Genomic DNA, 14429 nt, shown 5'->3' with positions numbered 1-14429 from the left:
TGAAATAAGACTAAGGATTAGAAAGGCATTGACAAGAGTAAAGGCTTCACTCTTGCCTCCATATATACTCTTATCTAGGAGCTACATAACAATGTTCGTTAAGACCTCGAAAACATGTTGACTTTGCAAGACACATATCTTAACTTGCAAGGCAAGTTTTCTATATGTGTACCACATAGTTAGCTTATTCCACAAGCTATTAATATGTGGTTAATTTATTGACCAAGTTTTTAAACTATCAATTAATTACAAACATATGTAAATTCAAGCAGCATTTATAAAGCTTCTAGGAAGCTTTTCTAAGAGGTCTTATGAAATTAATCTACTTTTATCTACTTTTACCTATTCCTACTTAATCATATAAGTATTAATTAGAATACTTATGTATGTCTGTGACAATAATTTTGTAGTGTACAATTTCTTGATTGTACTTGTTTCACTTGTTTATTGTATTTTGTTCCTTTTGTCCTTGTTCTTGCTACTTCCACTTCACACCACCAATTACAAGTAACTCTTAATTGAAGCCATCTTGTAATTTGGATTGAAGAATGAATTTTACACTCACATATATATAAAGTAAGGTAGAAAAATGAAATGGTATCTCAATAATTACTATGATATTAATAAAGTAGATCCACATTAGTAGAGTTATAATATTATACTATAAGATTAAAAATATATCATATTTTGATTGAAAATTTTGAGTTTTAATTAGATTAAATATTTTTTATTGGTCTCCTTTCAATTAAATATTTATTTCATTTGTGCCAAAAAAAATTAAATAAAAAAAAAAATCAAAACATTGTACAAGTATTCACTAAGAAAAAAAATACGATTTTGGCCAAACTTAAATGAGTGGAGTCAAGGCAATTTTTATACCAACAATAATAGATTACATATCTTATGTTCTTAGTTAATATGATCATTGAAACATATACCATTGCCATAAATTTAAAAGTATTTATTTGTATCATATAATTGTATGTATATAATTTTACTAAAAGTCACACTAATCTTCTATTCTTTAATAGAAGTTAATTTATTCCATTCAATTTATCACATAAGAGATTACAACGTACGTAAATAAATGATTTGAAGGTCCTTATATAATGGCTTTATAAGATTTGCATAAAGAAAGAGACTCATCTTTTCAAAAGAAAGAGACTCATCTTTTCAAAAGAAAAAGACTCATCTTTTCAAAAGAAAAAGACTCGTCTTTTCAAAAGAAAAAGACTCATCTTTTCAAAAGAAAGAGACTCATCTTTATTTTCAAGTTCAACTAAAAATTTCATAATATATCACAAATTAATTATATTTTTTTGAACCTATTAAAAGAAATAACTTCTTCTTTACAAAGATAAGTTAAAAAATTGGATGAAAGTTTAAATATTAAAAATTAAATATATATTTTTATAATATATATATATATATATATATATATATTCTTGCTTAAAAATATACCATGCACTTAGTTGCAAAAGGTAAGTAACAATACAAAAATAATTCTATTAAGTCTAATAGAGGCTTAAATTAATTTGAAGTAATTTCTAATAATTCAATCAAACTTTGATTTATTGAAATAAATTTAAAAGAAGTCACAAAAGAAATATAAATAATTCTAAAAAATATTAAAAATAAAAACTTTAATATAATTTTAATTGAATCTTAATTGAATCTTAACCAAATCTTGAATAAAATCCTAATTAAAATTCTAATTAAATCTTAATTAAATCTTAGGTCAAATTCTAATTAAATCTTAGTAAAATCCTAAATCCTAGATATATATTTGAATAAGTTCTAAACCAAATTCTAATCAAATGCTAATCAAATCTTAGATCTTAAATAAATTCTTAACACATCATATAGTAAAATGAAACTTCAACAACTAATGATTGAACCATTGATATCAACTCAAAATTTGCACACTTTTTTAATGTCTTAGTTAGAAATAAGCATAAGAAAAATAGAATCAATAATACTTATAAATTGAGAGAAATGTAAGATAATCTAATTGGGTATTCAATAGCTTCTTCCTTCAATCTAAATGTTACACTTCCATCACTAATATCTCCTTCTTAAACTATTGAATTTCTTTAAAATTTCACATAAATGTTAAAAATCAAGTCTAATATTCATATAAAAAAAATTTACTTTAATCTAATTGATAGATTTTTGAAGATCTTTGAAACATTTGTTAACCTTCAAACTTCAATTTTTGAGATCTTAACCCACAAAAACCTTTATGTACTTCAATCTAATTATTTAATTGATCTCAAAATTTGCATACATATTTATAACTAGCACACAAATACACTATCCAAATTTCATTGATATGTATATCATAGAATTCAAGAAATCTATAAATTTATAAACATATTTTTATTTTTTAATTCTTAATTTTTGAAGACCAATAAGATCTTGTATAGTTACCACCATATAGAATTAAATCATAGTAAGTTGCTAATAGTCAAAAGATAATAAAGAATTAAAAGATGTTACAATAGTGGCGGCTAAGGTTTTTAGGTGGTGACTAAGATAAGAAGAATCTAGGATTTAGTTGGATGTAAGAAAAAAGGATGAAAATGATTATATTCATCTCCAATCAATATAAACTCCAGCTATAAGTAAAGAATGTTGGAAGTGAAAGTCATCTTATTCCACACTTTATTTTGTATGCAACTTTAGTAATGCTAAGTGTTGTGGCTTCTAACTCTTCTTTCTTCAATAAATTATGGGTCCACTCACATTCCTTTCTAAATTTCTTTGAATTTTTATGAAGTCTTTGTTATTATATGGAGTAGATCATATTATTGTTGCTGATATTAGAGTTTTGATACTCCTAACTTTTAAATTCAGATCTAAATCTAGATCTTTATTTGTTCTTATTCATTATTAAATGCATCTTGGATTTAGGATTTGATTTGCACCTTATGCTGATGTTATAGAATACCAATGCTATGTTTTCTTATTGATTAAGATCCTTGGTAGATTAATTTTGTAGTTTCATATACTAAAAGAGCTTTAAGTACTTAAAAGACCTCTTATGGTGCCTAGAGGTAATTTGTAAGCATAAGTGATAGAAGAGTGACAAATCTGATTTGAGTCGTTTATATTGATCATTGAACTTGTGAGAGGTCCTAGAAGTGAAGTTGAAAGTGTTTTGAGAGTGAAAATGATAGTTTATTCACAAAGAGGGCATTTTGATATTTTAAGGCAGGAACTCTTTCTTGCTGATTTTAAGAACTTTAGAACTATTTTTCTTGATCTTTTTTGATACACCTCTTCCTAAAACATGGCTTCAAGTGAGGGTGAAGGCTTTATTGAAGAAAAAAGTCTAAAAGCTACAAACACTTAGTATCAACAAGGATTGTACTCTAAGAGAAGTATGGAGAAAGATATCTCTTACTTCCAACACCTTTTACTTATAGCTAGAGTTTACATCCCAAGTACATAGACTTTGTCTAGAGTCACCTTCAACCTTTCAACTAGATCTAGATTCATCTTAACCTAGCTGCTACCTTAAAACCCTAGCCGCTACCATAATAACTTCTTTTAATTCTTTGGTACCTTTTGACTATTAAAAACTTACTATGATTAATCTTTATGTGGTAGTAACTAAGTAAGAACTTGCTGATACTCAATACTCTTACTTTACTAATTTTCAAATGGTTTTTAATCCTAATCTCTGAATCAAGTCATGATGTCTATCCTTCACTAATGCCTTTGTAAGCATGTCATTTGTAGCACAATACTTCATATCTATTATTCCATCTTGAATCTTCTCTCATATGAAATCATATTGAACATCAATGTGTTTGATTCTTGATTAGTATTTTGGATTCTTGGCAAATGCAAGACATCTTTGATTGCCACACATAATTAGAGTTGCTTCTAATTACACTAGATCAATATCTTCTAAGTGTTGTCTTATCCAACACGCCTCCATTGCATAATAACTTGCTGCCATGTACTCTGCCTCCATTGTTGATCTTGCAATGGTAGGTTGTCTCTTGCAGTTCCATGAAATATCTTCCATTCCAATAAAGAAAACATATCCCATTATAGATCTTCTATCATTTGTATTTCCAGCCCACTCCCCATCATAATAATACAAGTATTGGAAGAGAAAGGTATATCCTCATTTTCATTGATGATTTTTCAAGAAAAATTTGGATTTATATTCTTAAAGCAAAAAATAAATACTTTTGGAAGTTTAAAGAGTTTAAAGTATTTGTTGAAATACAAAGTGAGTGCAAGATCAAGGTGCTACATATGGACAATTGAGGTGAGTACATGTCTAAGTAATTTGATGTTTATTTGAAGAATGAAGGAATTTTTAGACAAACAACAATTCGATATATTCCACAACAAAATGGTATTATTGAAAGGAAAAATTAAACTATTGTAGAGATGGCAAGAAACATGCTTTATGCTGAAAATCTTTGTTATGTTTTTTGGATGGAAGTTGTGGTGAATGTAATATATAAAAGAAATAGATGTCTAACAAGTACTCTTGCATCAATGACACCACAAGAAGCTTGGAGTAAAAGATAACCTTGTATTTTATATATGAGGACCTTTAGATGCATTGCATATGCGAAGATATCAGATTTTATGAAGTCCAAACTTAATGAAAAAGGTACAAAGTGTGTTTTCTTAACATATTGTGAAGGTACCAAGGCATATAGGCTAATGTATTTGGATACCAAAAAGATCATCAAAATTTGTGATGGTGAGTTTTTAGAGCATAAAAGTATTAAAGTAAATGGAGGATAAGTTAGAAGGTAAAAGATATTATCTTAGATAAGTTACTAATGGTCAAAGGGCAGCAAAAGGATGAAGGAAAGTTACCAAGGTGGCGGCTAGGGTTATAGGTGGCGACTAGGAATTAAAGTGGCAGCTAGGTTAAGAGGAATCTAAGGTTTAGTTGGATAAAAGTAAGATGAATACTAGCCAAACGGGATGTAACCTCTACCTATAAGTAAAGGGTGTTGGAAGTAAGAGGTATCTCATTCCTCACATCTCTTGTATCTAACCTTGCTGATTTTTACTTACTTATGTCTTGCTTATTATGTTTCTTCAATAGGTTATGGACCTACATACACTTTATTGTGCTATTCAAGTAAATTGAAGTCATTTACTAGTTGTTGTTCTTGTGTAGAATAGATCTTATGGTATTTGCTAATGTTAAAGATTGTATGATCTAATCTGGTGTTTTGACTTGTAGAGGTTCTGATTTGGGCCTTATAGATCTCTTACATTAATTTGAAGGTTCTTAACTCCTAGGATTGAGTGATTAAGACCTTATACAAAGACCTACATAGTGTCTTTGATTTTGTAGTGAGAAAGTGAGTTTTATGAGTGGAAGAATTATATAGCGAGGTTGATTGGAGTTCACATACCTGTTAGAAGCTTCAAAAGTTGATTTGGGAGTGTTTGGACTGAAGAATGATTCATTTGTTCACAAGAGGGCATTTTGAGATTTTGCTAGTACAAAATTATTTTAGTGATTTTAAGCATATAGAGACTCTTTTTTTTTATATTTTTTTGATAGACCTCTTCTAAGACATGGCTTCAAGTGAGGGTGAAGGTTTGAGAGTGATTGAGAAGTTTAAAGGTAATAATTTCTACCATTGGAAGGTCAAAATGGAGCTTTTGTTGGCATCTTTGGACCTTTGGAATATTGTGGATAAAAATGAAGAGCTTCCAAGCATGCATGCTGATGCTAAAGACAGGAAGGACCTTACAAGACGTGAAAAGAAGGCTTTTGGCATGATTTCCACTAATTTGGATGAAGCCAACTTTTCTCACATCATCTCTTGTAAAGGACTAGCAGAAGCATGGAAGACTCTTTGCAACATATATGAGAGGAAGAACTTGTGTAATATCATCTTCACAAGGATGAAATTCTTCACTTGCAAGATGGACGAAGGTGAAGACTTCATGGCTCATGTCAATAAGGTAAAGGCCCTTGCTAATCAACTTGCTAATATTGAGAAGCCTTTAGAAGAGAGTGATATTATCATGACCTTGCTTATGAACCTTCTCGAGTCCTATAACTACCTCATTATGGCATTGGAATCCATCAAAGTAAAAGAACTCACAATGGATTACGTAACGGCAAGTTTTACCCATGAAATGACCAAGATAAAAGAAAAAAAAGCACTAAAGTGAAGATTCGGCTCTCTTTTCAAGGCAAGGCAAAGGAAGTCATTCCAACCAATGTGGCAATGTGAGAATTTGCTTCATTTGTAGAAAACCAGGTCACTTTGCTCGAATTTACTATAAGGCTATAAAAAGAGATAGAGAAAGTACAAATATTGCTTTTGATGAATATGGAGGTGATGATTATGCATTCATGGCAAGTGAAGGTACTTCTATGGCTACCATGTCCAAGTGGATCATTGATTCTCGTGCCACCAAGCACATGACTCCATACAACTGTTCATTTGATACTTATGAAGAGATTTCAACATCAAATATCCTCATGGGAGACAATGGCATGGTACAAACTATTGTAATGGGCTCCATTGTTATAGAAATTATTGTGAAAGGCCAAACCAAGAGGATCACATTAAAGGACGTTTTACATGTGCCAAAGATGAAGAAAAACCTCTTCTTGATGAGTAAACTTGTTTCATATGATTGTAAAGTGTAATTTGATAAGAATGGTTGTTTTGTGAAGACATTGAAAGGAGATCATATTGCAAAGGGCTTTAGAGATGGCAATCTCTACTTCATCAAGTATAAGAAGGTGAATGGAATTGAAATGGCGACATTTGTTGAATTTCTTTAAGATCAAGACAAGTTTGGCATTTGGCATCAATGCCTTCGTCATTTGAATGCCAAGAGCATGAAAGAGCTCCAATCCATAGTAAATAGCTTAGATCTTGGTCATATAAGCCACAATGCTATGACACTTGCTTGAGAAGGTTGTATTCAACACAAACAATAAAACGCCTCATTTCCAAGTGGAGTTGCAACACGTGCAACCAAGTTATTGGAGATTATCCATTTTGATATGTATGGACCTGTAAAGATGCCATCAATAGGAGGTGCAAGGTATTTTGTCACATTCATTGATGAATTTTCAAGGAAAGTATGGATTTTCATCCTCAAACCAAAGAGTGAGTGTTTTACAAGGTTTAAGGAATTTAAGGCACTTGTAGAGAAGCAATGTGAATGCAAAATCAAGGTATTGCATACAGACAATGGAGGTGAGTATATGTCAAAGCAATTCAATGATTTCTTAAAGTTACATGGTATTGCAAGACAAACCTCCACTCCTTACACTCCACAACAAAATCGAGTTATTGAAAGAGCAAATCAGACCATTGTGGAGATGTCAAGGAGTATGCTTTATATACAACACCTTGTGTAGAATAGATATTAATTTGTTTTTGAAAGATATTGATAAAATATATTAATAGTCTATATAATAGGAAATTCAAGAGGACGGATGAGTGATTTAATTCTTAAAAGCGGTTAATTATAGAATTACGGTTAGAATCTGGAGAATCAAGAGAAAGTATATAGGAGTTGTAGAAGTTAATTAAGGTGCCATCATTGTGATAATTGTGAGCCGGGGTAAGCTTGGTGCTATCTCTTTTTTTTTGTTTGTTATTTTCTTTGAATAAGAGAATTGAGAGTTTCTGAATATTGTGAAGTGAATTATGGAATGGAAATGTGATTGATATTATTTGATAAGAAGAAAGTTTGAATGCTGAAATCTGATTGTAGTTCAGCAAAGAGAATGAGTTTGTGTTTGTATGAAACACCGTAATGTGAATGGCAGTTCTATGTGAAGAATTCCAGCGATTGGAATGAGGGTAATTGTGTGCTAAAAGCTATGAGGGTGAAGTATTACAGTTGGAGATTATGAAGCTGAATATATTGGTGGAAATAGCAGTTATTGGTATGATTGAATTGCTGTAAGGAAGAGACCAATAAGATGAAGGAGGAGATTATAGTTTCCTTGTGTGTTCAGATATTGGAAATAGAGACAATACATTTAGGAGATAATTGATTGTGTAACCCTAACGTGAACACTTAAGCAACTAGTCATCTCTCATGTTTGAATCCTCCTATACAGGTTTATTTCCATTAGATTAATTTGGAATAAATAAAACGAGCAATCATACTTTGGACATGAATTTTGGGTGGAAGTAGTGGTGAATGGAGTATATACAAGAAATAGGTGTCCTACAAGTGCACTTCCATTAATGATGCCAGAAGAAGCTTGGAGTGGGAGAAAACCTTGTATTTCTCACATGAAGATCTTTGGATGCATAGTATATGCAAAGTTATCAAATTGTATGAGATCAAAATTTGATACAAAAGGTACGAAATGTATGTTTGTTGGATATTGTGAAGATACAAAGGCTTATAGGCTCATGTGTTTGGAGACTAAAAAGATCATCAAAAGTCGTGATGTTGAGTTTTTGGAGCATAAGAGTACTTTTGAGCACATAGAAGAGTATCAAAGTGGGAGTAATGGTGTGTTTGTGGACACATCTTCAAATTCAGCAAAGTAGAAAGAAGACAAAGACAATGATGGTTGTAAACATGGGAATGAAGATGAAGAGGCAAAGAAGGTGGATAAGAAGGCCTCTACAATTGCAAAGACCAGCAATGAAGAGCATGAAGATGTTGATGATGATGGTGATGAGGATTATAAACCTTTGAGTGAGAAAAGACTATCTTCAAAAGAAAAGAAGGTTGAAAGTGACCATGGAGTGCAATAAGTTGAGTCTTCTTCAAATAAAAGGAGATATCCTTTGAGAGATAGAAAACAATATGGTGAATGGTAGAAGGATCATATTTTTCCTCAAGTAAGTAAAGAACATGCCAATGTTACACTTCTTGTTGATCCATTGAGTTTATGTAATGCAATGAAGTCCACGGATACTATGAAGTAGGAGAATGCTATGGAAAAAGAATACAAATCACTCACGGACAAAGGAATATGGAAATTGACTCAACTTCCACCAAATCGAGCTTCAATTGGTTGTAAGTGGGTGTTTAGAATCAAAAAAGATGTAATGGACAATATTATGAAGTATAAGATAAGATTGCTTGCCAAAAGTTACTCACAAGTTGTTGATGTTGATTTCAATGAGACATTTGCTCCCGTGGCCAAATTCACCACCATTAGAACCATTGTGGCAATTGGGGCAGTAATGGACTTGGAGATGCACCAAATGGATGTGAAGACGGCTTTCTTGAATGGAAAATTGGAAGAAGACATCTACATGGATCAACCTCAAGGATTTGTTGAAGAAGAAAAACAACACCTTGTATGTAAGTTGAAGAAATCCTTGTATGGGCTTAAGCAATCATCAAGGGCATGGTACCAACATATCGACACCTTCTTTGTGAATGAAGGATTTGTGAGGAGTGAGGCTGATCATTCTATGTATATAATGCAATCAAAAGCCTTCTTGCTAATTGTTATTCTTTATATTGATGATTTGATCATTTTGACCAATACTTTGAAAAAGATGGATTGATTGAAGGCAAAGCTAGCAAAAGAATTTGAAATGAGTGATTTGAGAGAGCTCCACTATTGCTTGAGAGTAGAATTTGTGAGAGATCAAGCTAAGAAGATCATTACATTGAGCCAAAAAAAGTACATTAAAGAAGTGCTGAAACGGTTCAACATGGAGGAGTGTAAGTCCATTGGAACACCTTTGGAAGCAAATTTGAAGTTGATGAAGCTCACAGATGAGGAATTTGCTGAAGTTGAAGAAGAAATGAAAGATGTTCCATACAAAGCAGCAGTAGGCTCACTTATGTATGCAATGGTTAGTACAAGGGTGGATCTTGCATATGCGGTGAGTATTTTAAGTCAACACATCTCAAAGGCTGGACCAATTCATTGGACAACCATTAAGAGGATCTTGAGGTACTTAAAAGGCACTTTGAACTTCAAATTGTATCTTGGAGGTGATAGTATTACATTGCATGGATATTGTGATGCGGATTGGGCTGGAGATACAAATGATAGAAGATCAACAACGAGATATGTATTCTTTGTTGGATTAAGAGTAATTTCATGGAATTATAAGAGACAACCAACAATTACAAGATCTACAATAGAGGCGGAATACATGGCAGCAAGTCATGGTACAATAGAGGCAATATGGCTAAGACAAGTTTTAGAAGACATTGTTCTTCTGCAATTGGAAGCAACTCCAATGAAGTGTGACAATCAAGGATGCCTTGCTTTTGCCAAGAATCCAAAGCATCATTTAAGGACAATGCACATTGACATTGAACATCACTTCATACGGAAGAAGATTGAGATGGGAGTAATTGACATGAAATATTGTGCACCGGAAGACATACTTGCTGATTTACTCACAAAAGCATTGGTGAAGGATAGACATTACAAATTGACAAAGGGATTAGTTTTATTAGCCTTTGACCAACAACAAAGTGGGAGTGTTAAAATAAATAGATGATAAGTTAGAAGGTAAAAGATATTATCTTAGATAAGTTACTAATGGTCAAAGGGCAGCAAAAGGATGAAGGAAAGTTATCAAGGTGGCGGCTAGGATTTTAAGTGGCAGCTAAGGTTATAGGTAGCGGCTAGGGTTATAGGTGGCAGCTAGGATTTTAAGTGGTAGCTAGGTTAAGAAGAATCTAAGGTTTAGTTTGATGAAAGTAAGATGAATATTGGCCAAAATGGATGTAACATCTACCTATAAGTAAAGAGTGTTGGTAGTGAGAGGTATCTCATTCCACACTTCTCTTATGTCTAATCTTGCTGATTTCTACTTACTTGTCTCTTGCTTATTGTGTTTCTTCAATAAAAAATACTTGTGAGTACTTAGAGATGTGTTCAAATGGGAGTAATGATATGTTTGTAGATACATTTCAAATTTTAGCAACAAAAGAAGAAGATAAAGAAAATTAAGATGATAAAGATGTGAATGAAGATTAAAAAGCAAAGAAGATATAAAAAAAAAAAAAAAAAAAAAAAAAAAAAAAAAAACTTACAAATTCTAAAGACCAGTAATGAAGATATTGAAGATTATGATGATGAAGAGTATCAACCTTTAAGTGAAAAAAGATAAGCTTTAAGAGAGAAGAAGCTTCGAAGAAAGTTTGGAATATAAGAAGTTGAATCTTCTTCAAATGAAAGAAGATATTCCTTGAGAGAAAGAAGACCTTGTGGTAAATAATAGAAGAACCACATCTTTCTTCAAGTAAGTAAAGAACATACAAATGTTGCTCTCCTTGTTGATCTATTGTCTTTGTGTCATGCTACAAAGCCCTAAGATGGAATGAAGTAGAAGAAGGCTATAGAAGAAGAGTATCAATCTCTTATAAATAATGGTACATGGGAATTGGCATCTCTTCTAGTGAATCGATCTAATATTGCTTGTAAGTCGGTGTTTAAAACTAAAAAAGATGCAATTGATAAGGTAGTGAGGCACAAAGCAAGATTAGTTGCCAAAGGATATTCACAAGTTGCTGAAATTAATTTCAATGAGACTTATGCACCCATTGCCAAATTTACTACCATTAGGAGCATTGTGGTAATTGGAGCAGTAATGGACTTGAAAATGCACCAAATGGATGTGAAGACGGTCTTTTTGAATGGAGAATTGCAAGAAGACATCTACATAGACCAACTTCAAGGATTTGTACAATAAAATAAAAAACAACTTATATGCAAGTTGAAGAAATCCCTATATGGATTGAAACAATTACCAAAAGCATGATATCAACGTATTGACATATTTTTTGTTAATAAGAGATTTTTAAGAAGTGAGGCTAATTATTCACTATATGTGATACAATCTAAGGAATTCTTGCTGATTGTAATCTTCTATGTTGATGATTTGATCATCTTGGCTAACAATATGGAAAAGATGGATTAGAATATTAGAAGAAAAAAAAAGAATCATGCTAATTTTGAGCTTATATTAGAACTTAACAATAGCAAGCATCATCATCAAGATTGTGAAGTTCAAGCATCTTAGCCACCTTAGAATCAATTTGACAATAATGAAAAATAGTTTTTGGTGAAATTGCACAAGTGCTGAAGATTTATTTCGATACAATTGCAATTGTAATCAAAGTTAACAGACTCAACTAGTATCAATTTATGTCATTATTGAGTTTCATCATTATGTAGTTTATTGTATATGTGGACCAGTTATTTCAATTCTAATAAATATTAAAAGAAATAATTGAAATAATTTTAATAATATGATAACATGATAATTTATTGAAGTAATTATTATAATTTTTTTAATAATAATTCAATAATTTTAATTATTTCTTAAATTTTTTGATAAAATCAATTGTGTTGAACATTTCAAAAACCAGTATTTCAGATTTGATTACATATTCCATTCTATATTTATTTTTTATTTTTTTGAAAAAATTATAAAAAATATTTTTTGGTTTACTAACATTTGTAATAAATTGTAATTTGAAGAGTTCATTGTCACGTTTTTTCTAAATACAAATGCATTATCTTCGTTCACAATACAGTGTTTGCATTGAATGTTTGTTTCTTCTAGTATCTAGAAGAAATAAGATTGCATGTAAATAAAAAGCTAGTAATTTTTGCTAATATGCAATTGACACACGGCTTTAAATCTAACTTCTGCAGTACTGTTAAATGTCACATTTACTCTAGTATTGTTGCTTCCATACAAAACATTGTAAGCTACTTACTACTTTCTATTGTACAATTGTTCTTGAGATACATGAAGTACATTGAAGTGGAGTCATCTATTAAGAGAAGATGAAGCTTGAAAACTACCGGACACAAAGCTATCACTTCTAGAGTCTCTAAAGCTCTACAAGCCTCTTTCACAAGTCCTCTATTATGGGGTTGTGATCTACTAAAGCACATGTTTTCTTTTTCAACCACAATACAACAAGCATAATCTGAAATTTAGAAATTTGATAAAAATCTAGGGTGCCTATCAAAAGTAACTTGGTTGTGTAAATATAGTAGAATTTGGTACATACATTTCTCTTCTTTTTAATTATGTGCTTCAATTTTGTCAAGCATTGGGAATATGCGCATGACTTTAGTACAAGTTTCATGAATTTATGAGTGAATTCTTGAGTATTTGGCACTTCATCCAACGAGGTTGTTGGTACTGTGAGTTATCAGGGTTGGAGATTGCTTGTTGGAGGTGGATTGGCATTGGGGCTATGCTGATACATAGGATAATATTGCTGAGCAGATGGTATGAACCATAGTAAAAGAAAGGCAAGGAGAAAGAACAGTGTGCAAAGAGACCTCAATTTAGAGATGAAACATAAGGAGTAATTCAACAAGTTGTTATGTTCATGCAAAACAAATTCATATATAAATTATTCTACAATTTAATGAAAATTAATGGCAATCACAACATCAAATTTATAATTTTTTTTTAGCACAATAAATAGAAAGATATATAAGAATTATTGATTGTGTGAATGTGTTTTTGAACCATGTTGAATTTAAGTTTTTTTTTTTTTTTCATTGTATTTTCAATATAGAATTAGTTTAATTATTATTATATGCTATAATTTTTAAACTTTTCTTTACAATTGTTTTATAAGAAAAAAATGTAATTTGAATAAATTTTATGAAACGAATTGATGCTTATTTTTTATTTAATTTTTAATTTTAAGATGAATTATTTTAATTATAATAGGTGATTGACTTAAAATTTAAAGAAAAAATCAAGTAAATGTTTTCAATTATAATAATATTAAAGGATAAAGTGTTATTAATAAAATCAAAATTAATACACATTTTTATAAAGAACTATACTTATGTGTGTATATATATATATATATATATATATATATATATATATGTATATATGATAATTTATTCAATTTCCAATTACATATTTTATTTTTTAAAAAATTACAATAAATAGAAAGATATATAAGAATTATTGATATTTCATACTTTAAATTATTATAAAATCACTGTTATAAATTTTCTTATTATAATATTAAAATAATTAGTACTGTGTTGATTAATTGATTATTTATGCTTTGTCCATTTCTGAAGCTTGCATTTGCTACACCATGACTTAATTTATCATTCACCTAAATATTTTAAATATAATTTATCTATTTTCATTTATTATCTCTAATTACAATAATAATAACATCCCATATAACATTATGACAAAAGTGGATATAAGTTTATTAATTAACATTTTTTAGATTGTCGGTAATAACAGGTTATTTATTGACAATATGTAAACAAATAAATAAAGCAGATTGGATTGTTTTACATATGCAAGGTGAAATGCTTAAGAAGCTGAGACCTTAATATTGACAAACTGAACTTGCTCAAAATCCATGTCAAAAATCCATAACGGCAAGAGTTCAACTACTCTATTATGTAAGACAGCTTAGAAGACAAACAAGAAGAGATAAAAACACTCTCTAATTAG

Source organism: Physcomitrium patens, chromosome 26, assembly GCF_059467195.1.
Source record: "Physcomitrium patens ecotype Gransden chromosome 26, ASM5946719v1, whole genome shotgun sequence".
NCBI lineage: Eukaryota > Viridiplantae > Streptophyta > Bryopsida > Funariales > Funariaceae > Physcomitrium > Physcomitrium patens.
Note: the sequence above shows the minus strand (reverse complement) of the source record.